Below are 20,887 nucleotides of genomic sequence, written 5' to 3'. Positions count from 1 at the left end.
AGGGGGGTGGCTGAACATTGGAATTAGAGCATATATGATTTTGCCTTTCATGGAGATGGAGATATTTCTAAGCAACGAGCAGATAACAGGGAATAATGTCAGGATGTATGCTTTAATGTGATCGGTGCAATAACTGCCTGCCGATTTATGCATAGGGAAAGGAATTCGGATTAATATGCTCCATTGTCTGTCTGTCACCTTACGTTGTTTGGGTGAATTCTTTGTTTGATCCTTTGAATTTTTAAGCAGCCTTTCAAAAACAGCCACTATAGTGCAGTGAATCCATCTCTGCACACTCATTGTTCCCAAAGGCCAAACAGTGAGATCAAGCTTGTGTGTGTGTGTGTGTGTGTGTGTGTGTGTGTGTGTAGGGACCTTGCCCTGAATGTAGTGAAAGAGGTATATATTGCTGCAGTGATATATCTGACAAGCTTGGGTGGGTTTTTTGGTTTTTGTTTTTTTGGTGGGGCGGGGGGGGGGCTGTTCAGGAAAAAAACATTTCCGAAATTTCATTCACCTCGTATTGTCCTGTTTTTTCATTTGGGATTTGTGTGGTGACCGATCCAAACTTATTCAAAACTATGCTGATTGCGAGGGTTTATTAAAAGAGCAGCCAAAGAGAGCTCTATCTCCATGTAGTCTCAGAGTGTGCTGTGACTTACTGTGTTCAAATCCCATTCAAATGCATGGGACCTTGCACATGATGACGATGGTTTCAGTGGGTTTCTGCAGGAGAGGTTCTTTGAGGATGTTCCCTTGGTTTGTTTTGACTGCTGATAGCCCATAAATGTGCATTAGGTCACCAGTTGTCCAGCTGGCACTTCGCCACCATGCGTCTGGGTAACAGGAGATTTGCCTCAAGTGAGCACAAGCTATGGACTTTCACTACTTTGCTTTCACTTCTTATCTCTCCCACTAATCTCTGGCTCCCTCCCTCCCCCCCCCCATCTCAGTGAAGTTTTGCACTGCATTGCAAAGCAAAACTAGGTGAGTCATAGCTATCGGTCTTTTGCCCATAAAAGCAGGGGGTTTTGTCATTTGTTGTCAGCTTTGTGCATTTTACATTTGAACACAGAGAGGATGGAAAGCAAACACAAGAAAGTAGTCGTTCATCAAATATTTTACTGAGTTTAACCTTCAGCCTAGATTGTTTTAATATGGTGCATAATGTTGATAGTTTGTTTTGTTCTATTTGTAGAACAAGAGTTAAACTAGTGGTTATGACTGACATCCCAAATTTGGTTCATCACACTTTTGAATCTGAGCCCAGCTATGAACTGGTTGGTGGCTTTTGGCAACCCCCTCAACCTCAACCTTCCTCTCCCAGGTTTAAAATATTAATAATACTCATCATATTACAGGATTAAATTGATAATATATGCAAAGAACTTTGAACATGAATGTGGGGGTGGAACTGTAGATTTTTTTTTAATTTAATTTACTTGTTTATTGCCTTGAAGAAACTTCAGTACCAGTGTTTTCTGAACTCTGTATTCCCAGAAATTATAGAATAGCCCTTTTGCATAGCAACAGTTAAGTCTAGGACAATGATGAATAGAGAGAGACACACAGAACCTGTGTGTTACTGTCTGCTCGCCCCTCTCTGTGCTATATTGCCAATTATAATTGTCCTGTGTTTTCTTTTTCAAAAGAGACCTACTGCCTCCTGTAATTATCTATGTGGGTGGAAAATAAAATGTTGCAGTCTTTTTATGGCATGGCATGATGCTGCCAGTGCCTTGCAGATGTTGACAGCAGCTCATGTGACAGTTCTAGACAGTTTTAATTCAAAATGAGAAGTACCTGTCTTTTCTGTGCCAGCAACTACCGGTATATAGGACAAGCTCTAGTTTTCTGAAAACATGGATGTAACGCCTTAATTTGTGGCAGGTTTTATATACATCTCTTAATAACCACTTCATGCATGTGGTATCTTCCATACTGAAAGCTGTTTCTGACACAGTAACCCTGTCAGCCTTTCCCAACCTGGTGCCCTCCAGAAGATATTATTGGACTACACTTCCCATCGGTTTCAGACAGTATGGGAAATGGTCATAAAATGATGGGCGGTGTAATCCAACAATATCTGGAAGACATCAGGTTAGAGAAAACTGATCTAGTCCCTTATCAGTACTGTGCTAGCAAGATGACATGAAAGCTTGTGGTTTCTAACAATGTTAAAGAATGGAAGGAAGAAGGTGTTCCTACAATACACCCTCATTTTGTTGTGATAATAGAATTGTAGAGTTTGAAGGTACCCTGAGGGTCGTCTAGTCCAACCCCTGCTATGCATTGTTCTCAACTAAATCTTACAGGACAGATGGCCATCCAACCTGTGCTTAAAAACCTACAAGGAGAGTCCACCACCCTCCTGGAGAATCCATTCCATTGTCGAACAGCTCTTACTTGTCAGAAAGTTCTTCCTGGTGTTTATCTGACAAATACATGTTTCTGAGTTTTTCTGACCATTTTCCAAACATTTGTGCCTGATTTGTTTCCTAACAGCTTCCCTTCCCCATAATTTATTTATTTTTAATGCAAGTGAGGAAAAGCAATGTCAAAGGCAGTCTAGTAATGCATATGGTATCTGTCCTGCTTTTCATGTTAAGAGACCTTGTAAACATAAGAACGAATGTGATATTGCATCACATTAAGATATTGCTGAGAAATAAGCTGGTTTATGTTTTGTTTTACAAAGGTGTATTGGACTCCTAACTCCCATCAGCCACAGCCATATAGCCAATGGTTAGAGACAGTGGGAGCTATAATCTAACAGCATCCAGAGGGTACCAGGTTGGAGAATGCTATAAAATTTCCTGGGAGAGGGCTAAGAGAAAGAGGGATACCAGATTTGTTTGTTTTTTCTTATCATGCTGGGTCACCTTCCATTTTTTCCAAGAGGTTCCCTGTGTGTGACAGTAGTACTTTTCCAAGGGTGGAAACAGTTGTTGAGAAGAGCACTACTGCCACCAGTTTGCATTCATTGTAGATCCCACGGGATGCTTTCTTCCAATGGATTGTGCCAACAATCTGCCCTCAGATGTTTGGGACCACTCTTAAGAGACTGCATGTTTCTATCTTAACCAGGTTCCTCGGAAACTTCTTTGTGAGATAACCGATGAATAGTTAAATACCAAACAAAAGAATACCAGTAAACACCAGTATACATTAGAACAAACAGTTTCATGATGAATGTAGCAGTATGGTTTTATAAAAGGAAGAACTCTGGATTCTGGCCAACCAACACTACCACAAAAATAAACAACCAGATAACATATTAGGAGAATGTCAGATATAGCTGTGTTCATAGATTACGTGGACTCTTGGTCCTAGACTCTCTGCTTTATCACAGTATTTTAAAAGTTCAGAAATCATGGTCACTCTGTGCATGAGGATGTTACACACAGTGAATTATGTACCGGGGGCTTTTTCTATATCCAGCAGTCAGATAACATTTCCACCCCCACTCATGTTCCTCAGTCATTTGTATCAATGTACAAATAGAACTTCAATTGCCAGCAATCTATATGGGATGGCCGCCTTTCCTGGAATGAAAAAAAGGAGCTATGGTTATTACAAATGGAGGACCCAGTTAGGCCCAGTAATAAGAGCCATTAGGCTGACAAGCATCAGAGACAGGGCCTTTTCAGTAGTGGCCCCACATTTTTGGGGGAATCCCTCCCCAAGGGCGTCACTGTTGCTATTCTCCTGGAGACACCTGGTTTGATTGTCTTAGGGGATTTTAACATCCACACCGACACGACCTTACAAGGGGCTGCTCGGCACTTTGTGGAAAGCATAAAGCATGGCCTCCATGGGGCTGTCCCTGAATAAGTCTGGCCCAACTCATAGCCGCGGACATGCCTTAGACCTGGTGTTCACCTCTATGGATGTTGGTGATTTGATACTAAGTAAAAGCAAAACTAAAAAAGTGCCATGGTCAGATCACTTCCTGGTGCAACTGGGTGCAACCCTTCCCCTCTGCAGGGAGGTGGAACCGATTCGGATGGTCCGCCCCCACCACTTAATGGATCCAAATGGTTTCCAGAGAGTGGTAGGGGATGTTTTATCCCATGTTGATGACCTTTCAGCTGATTCCCGGGTGGCCCGCTGGAATGTGGAGTTAACCAGGGCTACTGACTATTTGGCTCTGAAGTGCCCTCTCTGATTGCATGGAGCCCAGACAGCCCCGTGGTTTTCCTTGGATCTGAGGGCAATGAAACAATCGCTGAGACGGCTAGAGCGCCGGTGGCAGATAACTCATTCTGCATCTGACTGGACAAGGGTTAGAGCTCAATGTCGAGCCTACCAAGTGGCGATAGCAACGGCGAAGAAGACCTTCTTCACCTGTATTGCATCTGTGGAAAACAGCAGCAGGAGACTCTTTCAGGTGGTTCACAATTTAGCGCAACAACCTGCTGCATCGGGGCCCAGTACAGGCCACATGATCTCCTGCAATGATTTTGCAAAGTTTTTTGCAGATAAAGTCGCTCAGATTCAGGAAGAGGTGGACTCCACCGTGGGAGCAGGGCTGGAGCGGGAGAGTACTAGAGTCCTGCCTAGTCAAGTTGCGTGGGATTAATTCCAATCTGTTACCTCTGAGGATGTGGACAGGCTGCTTGGACGAGTGAAACCAACCACCTGTCTCCTTGATTCTTGCCCATCCTGGCTTATAAAAGCTAGCCGGGAAGGGCTTGGTGATGGGCTTCACGGGGTAGTGAATGCTTCCCTCCGTGAAGGAGCCTGCCCAGACCCGCTGAAAGAGGCGGTTATCAAACTGCTTCTTAAAAAACCATCTTTAGATGCGGCCAGTATGGCCAACTATCACCCAGTCTTAAATCTTCCATTCTGGGCAAGGTGGTTGAGCGAGTGGTTGCTGAACAACTCCAGACACGCCTGGAAGAAGCGGACCATTTGGATCCCTTCCAGTCAGGATTTAGGCCTCATCATGAGACTGAAAATGACCAGTCACACTGGTTGATGATCTCCAGCGAGCTAGGGACAAAGGTGAGAGCTGTTTCCTAGTTCTGCAGGATCTCTCAGCGGTGTTTGATACCATCGACCATAACATCCTTCTGGACGGTCTAGAGGGACTGGGGGCACTGTTATACAGTGGTTCCGCTCCTTCCTCCTGGGCCGTGTTCAGAAAGTGGGGGGGGGGGTGAGTGTTCAGACCCCTGGGCTCTCACTTGTGGAGTGCCTCAGGGTTCTGTCCTCTCCCCCATGCTTTTCAACATCTACATGCAGCCACTGGAAGAGATCATCAGGGGGTTTGGGCTGGGTGTCCATCAATATGCGGATGATAGCCAGCTCTACCTCTCTTTCAAATCAGAACCAGTGAAGTTCCTGTGTGAGTGTCTGGAGGCAGTTAGAGGATGGATGGAGGCTAACAGATAGAGGTTGAATCCTGACAAGACAGAAGTACTGTTTTGGGGGGACAGGAGGTGGGTGGGTGTGGAGGACTCCCTGGTCCTGAATGGGGTAACTGTGCCCCTGAAGGACCAGGTGTGCAGCCTGGGAGTCATTTTGGACTCGCAGCTGTCCATGGAGTCGCAGGTCAATTCTGTGTCCAGGACAGCTGTTTACCAGCTCCATCTGGTACACAGGCTGAGACCCTATCTGCCCATATACTGCCTCGCCAGAGTGGTGCATGATCTGGTTATCTCTCGCTTGGACTACTGCAATGCGCTCTATGTGGGGCTACCTTTGAAGGTGACCCGAAAACTACAACTAATCCAGAATGCGGCAGCTAGACTGGTGCCTGGGAGCAGCCACCAAGACCACATAACACCGGTCTTGAAAGACCTACATTGGCTCCCAGTACCTTTCTGAGCAGAATTCAAAGTGTTGGTGCTGACCTTTAAAGCCCTAAACGGTCTCAGTCCAGTATATCTGAAGGAGCGTCTCCAGCCCCATCGTTCTACCCAGACATTGAGGTCCAGCGCTGAGGGCCTTCTGGCAGTTCCCTCACTGTGAGAAGCCAAGTTACAGGGAACCAGGCATAGGGCCTTCTTGGTAGTGGCACCCACCCTGTGGAATGCCCTCCCACCAGATGCCAAAGAGAACAAGAACTACCAGACTTTTAGAAGACATCTGAAGGCAGTCCTGTTTAGGGAAGCTTTCAATGTTTGATGCATTACTGTATTTTTATATTTTGTTAGAACCCGCCCAGAGTGGCTGGGGAAGCCCAGCCAGATGGGTAGGGTATAAATAATTTATTATTATTATTATTATTATTATTATTATTATTATTATTATTATTATATTAATTAACTTTGGAATATCTATTCTTTTTATTTCCAGGCTGTTTAACTAATTTTGGAAATTTTAACTGCTGCTGGCTTTTAATTTTAACATTGTACTTCTTGTAGCTTGGTGTAAAATATATGTTTACATATGTTAAAATGTTTTGGCAAGCCACCTTGGGAGGGCAGTGTGTATGCTTTAAATAAGTAAATACAGCAAGGTGAAACAATATTTTGACCAAGAGTTATAAAGAAGTATTTTTTTTTCTTTTACCTGGTTAAACATCAGTTTTCCCAGCTGATAGAAATGCACTTCAACTTTATAATACACTCTCATAAAAAATTCATAACTCCTACTTTGTCAGAGAAATCTGATTTTCCTTGGATACATAAATATTGCCTTTGACAAGAGAATGTCCTCCTGACAGGCAGTGAAAATGTGCTGTAAAACTTTAATACTTCAAGGCAGGCAATCAAACCAGTTGCAAAGAGGCTACAGTAAAAACTTCCACACATGGCTAGTTTCACTCAGGAAAAAGTTGGATTTTTAAGGGAATGCATGATATGAAATAATTTGCTCACACTTTGTTTTAGCAGACAAAACATTCACCCATAGCTAAAACTGCTTGATTTCTGCTCTGTTTCACCAATTGACAAGCCACCTATTAAGCTATTAATTCAGCAGATATGAGAAAATGCAGCATTCAACTCTTATTTTCCAACTATCTTGGTCTGCCTGTTACAGCTCCGTTAATTTTTGTTGTTGAAATGGTGCTTGTATCATTATCTCTCAATATGAAAATATGATACACTAGCCAACAGTATTATTATCTCATAAAAGTGCAGGGACATGTTATCTTTCAAAGACATTAATTTGCATTTAAAATGGTTCTGATATATTGTCATTCTCACTGAAAGCAAAGTTGTTTACACTGTGTCCGCTTGCCATAAACCCAAGTTCTCTGACATCAAGGAATCAAGGATATGTCCATGGTTGGGGTTGGAGAGAACCCCCCGCTTCTTTTGGGGAGTGGGGTGGGCTAGTGACATCTCCAGTGTCTTAACTACCAGCATCTCTTTTCAGTGTCACCACCTCCTCAGTCCCCTTTCTGTGTGCATGAACACTACTTCAAGCAATGGAAAAGGGGTGAAATGACAGTAAAGAGGAATGGGATAGACTACAGCTGATTCTTTCTTTGGCTCCTTTTGGACCTTCTAGCCCTGATCTTCTTTGAAGCAAGTTCAGTGCTGGTGGGATTTTGTTTGCTCCATTGGAGAATGGGAAGTCATTCCGGAGCCCCTGCATCATCCACTGCAATAGGGGATTTAGTAGAACATGACACTCTTTCATGCTGTTTTCCCCTGCCAGCGCCAGCCTTCTGCTTCAAATCTGTTTCCTTTTCCTTAGCATCTCTGATTGGGACTTTGCCAGTTGGTGATACTGAACTTGGGTGCATAGTACATAGCTACAGAGGCAACAAATTGCTTGTAAGCTCTTCTTTGAAATCCTGAAGCTTTTGTTTCTGCTTCTTTTCCCTCCCTTTTTAATACAGCAGAAAAATGTTGTATAGTGGCATGGTAATGTGAAAGGTTTAGAAGATGTGTAAAAAGAAAAGGAGTGAAAGTGGTCTGTTTTCCAAGTGCTATAGTTTTGATTAGTGATGTGAAGTGAATATTCTCCACATCTATATTTTTCTGAAGAACTTTCCATTTCTAAACATTGGTTTACCAACATTAATTAGGAACATAATGAGGGCATGGGTAACTTTCTTCTGGGCTTTCAATGAATAAGTTTGTTTTGAAGGTATGTGCTGTAAAGAGAGATTTCTTTTGGGAAGAGATGACTGGAGCAGCATTTTTCATTGACTGTGGAAGTAGTTTTTCTATAGCCAGATTCTAAAAAGGAAGAGCTTTAAAGACCTTTATCTTTCAAAAACAATGCAAGCTATTTGGATTTTTTTCTTTTCTTTTCTTTTTAATGAAATAGGTGCCCTGTAAAACACATTTTCAGATGTCTTGACAGAAATGAAACCTTTTCTATCAGGTGGTTTAATTATTCTATATTATCCTAGAGTAATAAAGGATTATTCTAGCATAATCCTGACTCTAATAAGAAATATTATACTTAGTGAATAACAAGACATCCAACTTCTAGTGCTGTCTGCACACTGGCAAAGTTTGTGATGTGAGATAACTACATGAAAAAAATAGGGCGAACATGTTTTTAACATCTGATGTTATTTGTACCGGTAATTTTCATGTGTATTTTACATAAACCACCTAGAGTTTTTGATGCTTAAGCAATATATTAATCCAGTTAAATCAACAATTTATCAAATCAAATAATCAAATAAAAATTAACATAAATGTGTTGTTATTATCCATGACGCATTGTGCCAAGTCATTTATAGGGTGAAATTTCACTGGTCTGCTGATGACACACTGCCCCATTTCTCCTTTTCATAACAGTGTGCTATTGTGATGCCTTCCCTGAATGATCTGCCTGAGTTCAAGCATAGACTAGATGATAATGAAAAAGCTTAAATTGAACTGAGACAAGAGAAGATGAGATGGTAACAGTTTGGTTCAGTTAAAGACTGCATTCTGTGTGCCTCTTTCTCCTGATTTAAACAGTAATGTTTCATTCAAAAACAATTTTTTTCAAAATGCCTTTTTCACTCAAAATAATGTTTGCTATCTGCAAATAGCAGTAATTTCAAACCAAGTGAAAATCACAAATGAACTTCTGCTGCCTATGGCAGTTGCTCTTGCAGAACTGTTACCCACCTGATTTTATCGTAGTGATACAGAAATTATATTTTCTTTCTACAAGTTGCTAGGTTTGCTTCCTTTGCAAATGTGTGAAATAATTGTTCTTTGTTAACAAATGTGTTACCATGGAAACCCTCCAGGCTTCTTTACAAATATTATTGCTATGCATGTATACAAATATGATATTATAGATCCAGTGTCTTAAATAACTGTTAAATGTTTGACTACAGAAATATGTACACATCAAAGTTCACCATAAAAACTTCATGGCTAAAACGTGTGCTTGAGTAGATGCAAGATGGTTCTTTTAGGATTTTTTTTGGGGGGGTGAATTTGGGGGGATCCTCCATGCTCTTGAATTTTTGCTGGAGACAACGCCAGCAAAGTCCTACTTGCACCTGCTGCAAAATATATCTTCTAAGGGCGAGTACACTTCCTCCCTGAGTTCCCTGAAAAAAAGCAAGTATTTTGGGAGGAAAGGGTGAGTAGCAACACAAGCAATGGTTTTGCCTAATAAGGCAAGCTGAAATTTGTTGTTGACAACTTGATTACACTAGGACAGAGTTGCTCAAATTGAGCACTAAAGTTTAACATGATTAGTAGACCTTGGGCAGGGAGCTCAGTTTGCTGGACTTGCAAATAAGCAGACTGATGATGGTACAAGAAGTAAGGCAGTGGAGCCTGGCAGCAGGGCCTTAGCTAGGGGGTGGTGAGGTGGGCCCCTGCCAGGGGCGCAGGAAAGGGGGAGGGGCTAAAAATATGTCCATAAATATGTCTATAAATAAAAATACAGTGGTACCTCGGGTTAAGAACTTAATTTGTTCTGGAAGTCTGTTCTTAACCTGAAACAGTTCTTAACCTGAGGTACCACTTTAGCTAATGGGGCCTCCCACTGCCGCCGCACCGCGATTTCTGTTCTCATCCTGAAGCAAAGTTCTTAACCCGAGGTACTATTTCTGGGTTAGCAGAGTCTGTAATCTGAAGCGTATGTAACCTGAAATGTCTGTAACCCGAGGTACCACTGTATTGATTATTGCATCATAATAGAAGGTTTTAAATAGAGGGTGAATTGAATGGGGGGGGTGTTGGAGGAGAGGTGGAAAGAAGAACTAATTTGTCAGTGGCTAGGGGATGCAATCTGAACAATTCTGCCAGGGGTGCAAGATCACCTAGTTACAGCTCTGCCTGGCAGCCAGTATATACTGCAACTAACAGGTAACTCACATAAAGCCAATATTGTGTATTGTCAAGGCAGCCCTGAAACCACCCCCATGTGAGCATCCCTACCTTTCCAAAGCTGGTGCATTGAGGAGGCATTTTTGCCATCGCCCAACCACCACCAAACAAGGTGGGGAGCTTTTAAGCCATCCAAGTTCTTGCAAGGGACTGCTAAGCAAGGTGGAGAGTTTAAAAGCTTTTTCCAAGGCGGAAAGAGCTTTTAACCTCTCCTCCTCGTGCACGTTTAATTTGTGTGATTTGAGCTGTGAGTTACCTGTACTTTGTTGTGAGTTGTGAGTTACCTGTACTTTGCCCTATACGACTAAACCTCTTCTTAGTATATTTCTTTCACATAGCCTACAAGTTTTTGAGCTGGTGTGCGGGATGAATATAGCAGGGCTTACCAACTTTTGATGACAGTAGGGAATTTAAAGGCCAGCTAATGAGTAATCAAGTGTATTAAGAGACATTGAGCAGGCTTATCAGATCATAATCTCAGGTTCATATTCTGTAATGCTGATTTCTCCAACTATTGTCTACTGCCTAACTTATAGTTGCTTTCTCAATGCTGTAGGTCAAATCCTACACACGTTGCTTAAGTCTTGGACAAATCTACTTTAAAAAAAATCAAATCTGATAATTCAAGGTTGTTTTCTCAGGGATTCTGACATCATGCTTCTATTTGCAACATCATGTAGCTGCCTGGTATGAAACCATCCACTTTTTTCTTTTTTTCTTTTTTTGGTTCTCTATATTCCAGTTTCAAAAAACATATTTTAGGAATGGACCACTCTGCAGCCTGCTGCAATATCCATAGTGTAATGGTTCTAGGGGTTGCTCGTGCGTAAGCCGGTGCTTATCTCCCCGGCTGGGTGCAAACACCTGGCTGGGTTGCCAAAGTGAACCTTTTCTGTCCGGACAGCCACTCACTCGTGGCTGACTCAATCGCTGGCAGAATCCGTCAGTGGGCCTTTCTTAAACTTCTTCCAGCAAAGAAGCTCTTTGATGCCTAGTCTCCTCCTATTCTCTCTGCGCGAAAGCCTTCTGCGCAAGGAGGGCGTGGGCAACGGAGGACCCCTACGCTCCCCGCTGGTCCCAGGCAAGGAGTCATGGGACCGCCTTGCCGCTTCCCCCATCTGCCCCCCTTCTCCACTGGTGCTATGCTGATTCTCTTCCCCAGAAGATGGGCTGCCTCTCCCAATCCCGGGACGCTCTCTGGAATCCCTCTGGATTTTGCTCTCTCCCTCCGGCACTGATGGCAGTTCCCTGACACATAGCATATACAATAAACTTATTGTTAGAGTAGGCTGATGCGGATATGACTTTGCTACCAATGGTGATAATGGCAAAATCAGGATTTGTCCTTATTTTCAAATAAACTCTTTTCCATTAAACTAATGTTTCAAGATCTGACATGACGACTGTGTATTCCTACATCACAAGAGATGTACCTTTTGAAATATCCCAACAGTTTTCCACATTGAGATGTCAGAAAACTCCAATCTGTTGTGGGTTTTGAAAAAATCGATACACTTGAATCACAACAGCTGGTGTATTTTAAGGCCACAGTCAGACAGCAATTTTGTCCTTTTGTCCTGACATTTATGTAGCTGATAATTTTCACATTTTATGTAACCTTTCACATATGAAAGCCACTTCTGGATATTTACTTAAAATCTAATCACTAAAGTGTTTGCAGGTCATAAGTTTATTTAACACTGAATGTAGTATGCACAGTCAATATGTGCAACATGCTGTGTTCAAAATTTTCAAATATATCATAGATCCATTATACAAGCAACAGGAATTCAACTTGGTTAGAAGTTTATGCATCTTGGCATTGGTGTACAAATTAATTTATTTTTCATATTATATCATATTATATACTAATTGAACTTGTTCTGCAATATACTAACTTGATGTTAATCCATATGATCATACTGTTTGTTATCTGTGTACAATTTTGGTTTAAGTATCCGTGATTTGAATTAGGTGGCCAGACTGTTTGCATGTTGAAGGTATATAAAACAGCCTACACCTCCCATTGTATACACTAAATTACTTTTGTAAAGCGCAAAAGGGAGCCTTCTATCTTCTGTTATCTTGTTCAGGTGGCTATATCTCAAGCTGGCTGACCAGCTATCACTTGCCCATTCATGGGCTTTTGAAACTTTTAACTATTTATCTACATTTTCCAAAAAGTTTATCCGTATTTTCGCTTTCAACTTTTTGCCAAGTACATTTTTTAAGCATAGCACTGTTCAGTACAAGACTGCTTGGCAGCATCAACCCACACAAAAATAATTACGTTTGGTGGCAGGAAAGTTTAAGCAGAGTGAGTCATAGATAATATTTTGGTGAATATGGTTGTAGACTCTGCTGTGTAGCCTTATTTTTTCTTTCTATTTCCTATAAATCTGCTGAGACACAGGTCACCTTTCTGTAGATGTTATTTCTTATGCAGCCAACCCCCTGCTGACACACACATGCTCACATATATTTTTTACCTTCTCACATTAAAACAAATATGAAGGCTTATTAGAAACAATGCTATCCCAAACAGAGATAAATTAGCCAAAAGAAAATTATGTATGATCAGCAAGAGCTTTGGAGGCTGTGAGTGAAGGAATTGTTTGGTGGTGGTGCTATGGTATGGCATAGGAGGTATTCTACTGATGCACCCCAAATTTAACTATTTCTTTGTGTCTTGTGTTCTGTGTCTCTATAATAAGTGAGGCTCAGCCAGAATAGGGCAAATTTTGGAAGGAGTCTGTTACTGGCTTGAAAATGTTTGCCTGTGCAAAGACACCAAAAACAATGGCGCTTGCATTGAATGGGTCACATGATATCACTCTGTAGATTACTCAGGCTAAAATGTTTAATGCCATCATCACACTTATTACATGATGCCCAAGTTCTTAGGATAATGTTCTTATTGTTGTAAAAGGATGCAGTTTCTTATCAGGCACTTAGCAGCCTTTGAAGAGCAGAGAAAGGTATTAGCAGACAGGTAGAGGGCAGTTTTGTCCATTGAAAATGCTACCTTTCGTGCAAAAAAAAATGCATGTGAATACTTGTATAACCAATGGCTGACATATGAATTGCTTGATGTGCCCATTCAGTTAATTCCCTGTAGTGTCCCCAAGATAGAACCCTGGCTGTCTTAAGCATGATGTCTGTGGCATACAAAAGGAATAAACAACACTTGGGATTTAAAGCAGCTGATATTCTAACTTGGTTCTGTTCTCTTCTTCCCTCTGCACTTCCCTCTGCATTAAAGTTTTATTCTAAAAGAATTTTAAGAGCTCTTTAGACTGGAATTACAAGCCTCATTGTCCCAAACAGGCAGATAAGGTGGTATACCTATGTCTGGGTATCACTGCAAACTGCCATGGTTTGCATGAATGAATTATGTATAGGAATACATAATCAAATGCCATTTTTCTAGCCAAGTTTCTCCCATGCCCCCAACTTACTAATTTTCCAGGTGGAGGAATATTCTTTTCCTTCCCTCATACAAGTTCACACCTCAAAACTAAATCAAGGCACAGATTTATTACCTCAAACTGCTTTTTTTTTGGGGGGGGGTAACTTGGCTTGGCTCTTCTGACCTTTTTTTGGAATTCATATCTCTCCTTCCAGGAGAACTAAAAATGTAGTCTAGCACGACAGTTTATTGGTATATTGAAGCAATTATTTCTACATAATAATGCATAGATAATATGCAACGGTGTTGCTTTCAAATCTGTGTTACTTTATCTTTTAGGTGTAAATTACAAGAGATACATTGTATTCTTAGGTAGTCATTTGCAGGTAGATGTGCTGGCCCATAAGAAAAATGGCAAAATCTGCATTAGGGGGTTACCTTCATTAGGCCAACCAAATTTTATGCTGAATATAGGATGCAGCTACAGCAGGCGTCAGCTGCATCCAACGTACAGTCCAGAGAGTGCATATCAACCCCACTCCCTTCATGATACACATGTGTACTGTTGTGTGCTAGTGCTGCGCTTGTGATGACAAATGGGAGTTAGATGGCTCCTCATAATATCAGTTTAAACTTTTTCAGAGTTTTCATATTTAGCCTGTGGAATGCTAATGATGCTGTTCTTCAAGAGTAATCACAGAATATAACTGGCCTCTTGTCTGATAACTATTCAGTCACTTGAAAAATGTGTTGATTTATTTCTACTCTCTTAAAGTATTTTTTTTTCCCTTTTCTTTTTTGGTAGGACTGAAATTACTGCAACACTGACTTGTAATTTTCATCCTAGGTTATCTGTGCCAAGAACAAATACTACTTACACTTCTGCAACACAAAAATAATGTGCTGCAGAAGAAGAAATAGAAATGGTTTAATTTAAGCACAAGCTTAGCAAGTTCCTTATTTACTGAACTAACGTTTTTTCCCCAACAATGTTTTTAATTTTAATGTGCTATATAAACAGCAGCTTGTTTTGGAAGAGGCTGCATGATAGAATTTGAAGTACTTCAACTGGGTTTAATTTCCACTGCATTGAAGCTAGTGACTAAGCTTCCATTGAAATTGAACAAAAGAGATAAATAGAGTCAAGGATGTGCAAGGATGAACATTAGGGGGTGATATTTATTTTTATTTGTTCTCGTCTTGTTTATTTATTTTCTTTGATTTATCTCTCTCCTGATCCATATGTTAATGGAGAAGTATAGCTTCAGGTCACCAGCATACTGATGCCACTATGTTCCAAAACTCCCAATAACTTCATATATTATTATTATTATTATTATTATTATTATTATTATTATTATTACAACTACTACTATTATTAATAGTATTTATTTATTGAATATCTACAGCACCTTCACCCAAGGATCACAAGGATTACAATATAAAAACACAAAGATGCATAACAAACTAAAACAATAACCACACATACACATTGTTTAAAAGGTCATAGATTGTTTAATTAGCCGAAGCCATAGCATATAGATGTTAAATAGCATTGGAAAGAAAACAGTGCCCCAGGGAACCCCATAGCACAGGTGCCAGGTAGTCTTAAGAGCACTCCCCCAATGCTACTCTTTGGACTTGATGATGTAGGTAGGAATGGAACCCCTATAGTACAGTGCCTCTTATATCCACCCTACACAGCCAGTTTAGAAGGATACCATTGTCAATAGTATCAAAAGCTGCTGAGATATCAAGTAGTAGCAACAGGATTGAACTTCCCAACCCTCTCCCATTACAGATGACTGTCCCCCAAAGATCCTATGCAGAAGAAATACATAGAAGATTCACTTTCAAGTGTGCCTTTCTATGTACTAACATATAGCAGAATATTAAAGGTGGTATTGTGCCTATTTCTCAGTTTTAAGCAAAAACTCTTAAGGTACAATAAGTCTTGTCCCCTCCACGGATTGTGTCATAGACTGGCTGGATGCCAAGGAGTGATGGGAGGTGCCAGCTGAATAACCCCCAAGGGAATAAGACTCAGGGCCTGAGATTTGGTGGTGGGATGATGATGATGATGATGAGTGGTCAGAGGGAGAAGACTGGGAGGAGGAGGTGTTGGAAGCTGAAGAGGTAACAGGGCTTGGTGAGCAGGAAGAGAGCAGTCCAGAAGCAGAGGCCAAAGAGGAGGGGGGTCAAGAAGCAGGGATATGAGTCAAGCTGGTGATGAAGCCAGGGTGTCTTCCCCTCCTGCTGTGACCAGCTCCCCTCCCATTCTGGTCTCCTGGAGGAGGTATGAAGATGGAGGAGCAAAGACAGGCACAGCGATGGAGTCTCCGATTGCTTGGGAAGGGCCCAAGGGAAGACATAGGAGAACTGTAGGGAGGTGGGGTCCTTCAGTCCCCACAACTGCCTCATAGGAGCAGGATCTACCAGGATGAGTTGCTATGCTCAGTAGGCCTGGCCTCCTGAGCCGACATTTCCCCCTTGAATAAAAAGTTAACTGCACTTGACGCTATGTGATTGATTGCTGACCTACTCCTGAAATCCGCTCCTGAAAGATTGTTTTCTGCTGCAAATTTCTTGAAGATGAAATATATGGAGTGGTTGCAGAAGCACTCTGTCTAACCCTAACTATTGGAGGGGATCACTGTTTCCTTTAAGAGGTTTAACAGATGAGCTGTACAGGCTGATGCCTTTACTCCATTTTCCTCCTCCAAACTTAATACTTTAGAGCATAGGTAGAAATTCAGTGGTCCTCCAGATGTTGCTGGACTACAACTCCCATCATCCTTGACCATTGACCATGCTGGCTAGGGCTGGTTGTAATTGGTGCCCAACAACATCTGGAGAATCACAGATTTCCTCTCCATATATCTTCCTTGTTCCTTCCTAAATACCTTCTGACATTTAACAGCTATTTGTTATTTTTTAATTATACCATTGCCCCTTTTAAAATAACTTTGAATTATTTGTGGTTCATGCATATATTTTCCACTTGCATCTAATAAGTTTTAATGTTCAAACATTTTTTCATTAACTTTCTTTACTGCTGCTTGTGCCATAAAGCTTTTCATCTGTCTTTTGAAGAAAATCGGGTTTGATTGCAAAGATATCACCATTGCACACAGCTTGCTCTCTGTGTATATCTTTTAGCTTGTGTTGGGACTATTGGAATATTCAGTCTTTCCACCCATAAGCCATAAAATTATCCATATGGGTACATCTAAACTTAGAGAGGTTTAATGATATCATATTAAATATTCCCAGGCTTTCTTGTCATGTTTTCAGTCCTGTATTATTGGAGGGAGAAGATGGAATGAGAGAGAGGTTTGGTCTGAAAACCATTGTCCATTTTAGTGCATGTTCAGCATATATTCTACAAGTAAGGTTTGCATAGTTTAAAGTTTGATCAGAATGTCCAGATTTTTTAAAATGATATATATTGAATTTTGTTATTTCTTTAAAAGCAAACAAATCCTCCCTCCTTCTACTATTATCGGTACATACTTCCTTATTTAAAAAATGTATTGGCTACTTCCACTTACTTTGATCTTTCTTTCTTTCTTTCTTTCTTTCTTTCTTTCTTTCTTTCGTTAAATAATTTTTTATTGTTTTCCACAATTTAATTCCATATTAACACCAATAAAAAAGAACATTTTTACACACACACCCAATCCCCATGTTTAGCAATATCTTTTCAAAACGTTTTCTTCGAGATTCCAAGAATCTCTGGACTTCCCTCCATCCCCTCTTCTGGTTTTTTATATAAACAAAATTATCTTATATTTCCATGTCCATTTACCCAATTTTCTAATAATTACACATAGTTAATCAAAACTTAGTAACACTTCAAATCATTTACCATTATTTAACACACACGTCATTTAAGCATCTAGAATATCATTTAACACAACTTTATGCATTCCACGTCTGTGCTTAACTATTATTTTTTCTTCCAATTTTATCCCCATCTCTATTAGTTGCAAGCGTTTAATCAAAGCTTGCTCACTTACTTTGATCTTGTAGTGTCTCTGTAATAAATCGAACCAACAAGCACATCGATGATGATCTGGGTTTCAAATTCATTTTTGTTTGTAAGCCAAGTGGACACAGAGAGGGTGGGTGTCAAGATAATTGGTATTCCCACAATTGTTGGACAGATTTTATAACAAGAATAGTGTGTGTTTGTCTTAAGAACAGGAATGTTGTCACATCAGCCAGGCAACTGGAAAGAAAGCAATTGAATGGAAGTAAGGATTTGTATTAATGGATTGGATTTGTGAGGAACAATGGCAAGTTTTGCACTCTCTTCAGTCTAAACTGTTCGGTGGGTCACTGAAATGGGTGACATCTCACTAGTCAAAATGGCATGAATTAGGGTAGTCATATATATGTTTCTCTGGTATAGTGAATTATTTGTATTGGGGCTGTAAAATGATTCACAGGTCTGTTTTACTAAAGTGTGGTGCTACATTGTTGGACTAGGTCTCAGAGAATATTCAGCTCTGATTCACAGGGTGACCTTGGGCCAGTCACCATCACTCAGCCTAACCTACCTCACAAGGTTGTATGGAAGACAAAATGGGGAGGACAAAACAATGTACTGTATATCACATTGAGCTCCTTGGAGAAAAGTTGAGATATAATTGCAGTGCTTTGGGAGGACCCGGTGGGGGTGTAAAAAATGAAGTGCCAGTGCTCATATCTTGATAAAACTGCCTTGGGTGCCAACACAGAGTGGTGCCATAAGCAGCAAAACAAGATGGTGGTACTCTATAAACTGTACAAGTCTAGTTAAATAAATAAGTGTGTTGGCCTTGGAGTAGTTTCTCTGCAACATTGGTAGATATCTCTGGCAGATAAGTTGCCTCTGTGTGTGATGTCCAAGATAATTCAGGGAAAGGATCTCTGCGCCCAACCTCAGGGTTCCAGGGCTGTTCTACTGCCGTAGAAGTGCCTGGATCCAGTTCATTGCAAAAAATGAAGTATCAAGGGTTATACCAGCAATTATCAAACAAGCTGTATAGATAAGACAGTTGAATTCAATTGTGAGTTAGCACTGTGTATTCTAATTGGCTCTATTACATTTTGATTGATTGGTCTATGCTTCTGTATCCTATACATCTCTAGTTCTAAAATTGAGCTTATAAACTATGATTGCATTTGACAGAGGTTATGCAGTTTGCTACTTGCTCAGTGTTTTTAATCACAAGAAATGAGATAAAAGTTTGAAAGAGCAATTCAGCTGAGGATTGGGCATTTAGTATCACTAGCTGTGCTGTGCCAAATTTACTCAGATCAGGGGAACAAGCTATTGTGATTGTTATTCTCCATATAAAAGCATGATGGAGCATCTAAATATAGAAACCTAGCATACTCTTCCCAGAATACAATTACTGATATATATTTATTGCATAGGCCTTGTAAATATTTTTGTGCAAATTCGTCTTGGAATATCTAAGGCAAAAAATAAAAATGAGGGGATATTTCAAAGAATTATCTTAAGTGTTTCCAGTATTTGATGCTGTAACCCACTTCGCCTTAAAACGTAATTATTGTAACATAGATATCAGTTTACAAATTTGTTTTCTTGATGTCTTGAGTAATTCTGTGCTCCTTCAGTTTACATCTAAATATAAAGTTAGATAACTTGTACTTGAGGTCATTTTACTTTATTTATTGGAAGTTCACTGAAGAAGCAGAAACAGTAGTGAAATCAAGGGTTGGACTTTGAGTTTCCTTAAGGATAGTTGTGATAAAATTTGTTGAACAGTGCATAGTGTTTTGCTTTCTTTTTAAAAAGCAAATATCAATGTTTATCAATTATGCTGGGCTTTAGCACCCCATTGCAACCCATTGTTTCAGGTGGCATGCACCCCTCCTCTTGCCACCACCTCTCTCTCCCGCACCTGTCCAGGCACAAACACCTACCCATCCCCTGACATGAAGTGCTTGCAGCTGTGAAAAAACTTAATGTGCTGATGATTATGTGAGGCTTAATGCTTTGTGAGCTAGAATTGCTAGAGAGGGTGGAACTCTTGGTTCACCTTCAGCAGAAAGGATTTGCATTTCATCTGCATTTGACTAAGAGCTACACATTAGTTTACACTTAATCACTGTTGTAGTATATGCAGAATCACTCCCTGTAAATTGTAAACACTACCGTGCATGAAAGCAGTTTTCTTGGAATGTGCCTGGATCTGAGTCATGCCAAACACTGAATTTGTGTCCATAGAGAGGAAACAAATTGCCCCATGGAAAGCAGTTTATTGAAACCAATTAAAAAACAAACAAACCCAAAGATGACTGCTTGAGCTACTACAGATGGATTTTTGATAAATTCAGAGTTTTGCAAGTGAATTTGATACTCCCTTGCTGCTGTTCTGCCAGATTTGCTCTCAAAGACTGACTAAATGCTTAGAAGTTACAACTTTGCTTTGCAAAAATATATTATTCCGCAGGAGTTGTGCTACAGGACTTCAAATGTGGTGAAAATAGTTGGATACATATCTTCCCTATTGTTGCTTGAGACACTTGATTTTCTCTTCTCATGGACACTTTGAAAAAGTGTTTTGCCTTGCAGAGTTAATCAAGGGAATTCCCACAACTCAGAGCGTCCCTATTTGAAATGCAGTACAGATCCCTTGGCCTGTAAAGCGAGATGAGCGCTGCAGCTGCGACTGGACTTATTTGTCAGGGATCCTTTATCTTTACTTACTTATTCAAACCTTTATTAGGCATTATACAAATAAATCGATAAAAGAGAAAGTAACATATAAAAGCCTTGAGATATATACAGAAAGGCAGCAGTTGGCTACATACATATATATATATATACATATAAAATCAGTGGTTTTCCTTGCTAACCCGCTCCTTGGAGGGCTACTACCAAAAACTCGGCTACCCCCGCCGTTACCCTTTGGTCAACGTCGGATAGGCAGAATCCCACACATTCACCTTGTTGGGGCTCCAGACCACCCAAAAGAGGGGACAGCACGCGTTGACGGAGCGTACTGTACAATGGGCACTGAAAGAGAATGTGCTCTACCGTGTCCGGGACATTCATAAAACATCTGCAGAATCTCTTGTTTCTGGGGATGTTTTGATATCTTCCCCTGACAAATGCTGAGGGAAAAACATTCAAACGGGCCAGCATAAAGGCCCTACGTTGGGCTGGAATTATTAATTTGGTGACGTAATTGGCTCTGCTATCTAAGAT

The 20,887-nt window shown here is 40.6% G+C and overlaps 1 protein-coding gene across 4 annotated transcripts in view; it reads left to right on the top strand.

Moving 5' to 3' along the window:
* The window catches only part of FAM110B (family with sequence similarity 110 member B), a 78,526-nt gene that overhangs the window by 44,263 nt on the left and 13,376 nt on the right, over window positions 1-20,887 (top strand). The gene's annotated exons all lie outside the window — the stretch shown is intronic.

The sequence above is a fragment of the Podarcis raffonei genome, chromosome 7, assembly GCF_027172205.1.
Source record: "Podarcis raffonei isolate rPodRaf1 chromosome 7, rPodRaf1.pri, whole genome shotgun sequence".
NCBI classification, from domain to species: Eukaryota; Metazoa; Chordata; class Lepidosauria; order Squamata; family Lacertidae; genus Podarcis; species Podarcis raffonei.
The sequence above is the reverse complement of the archived record's forward strand: the minus strand, read 5'-3'. Positions and strand labels throughout refer to the sequence as shown.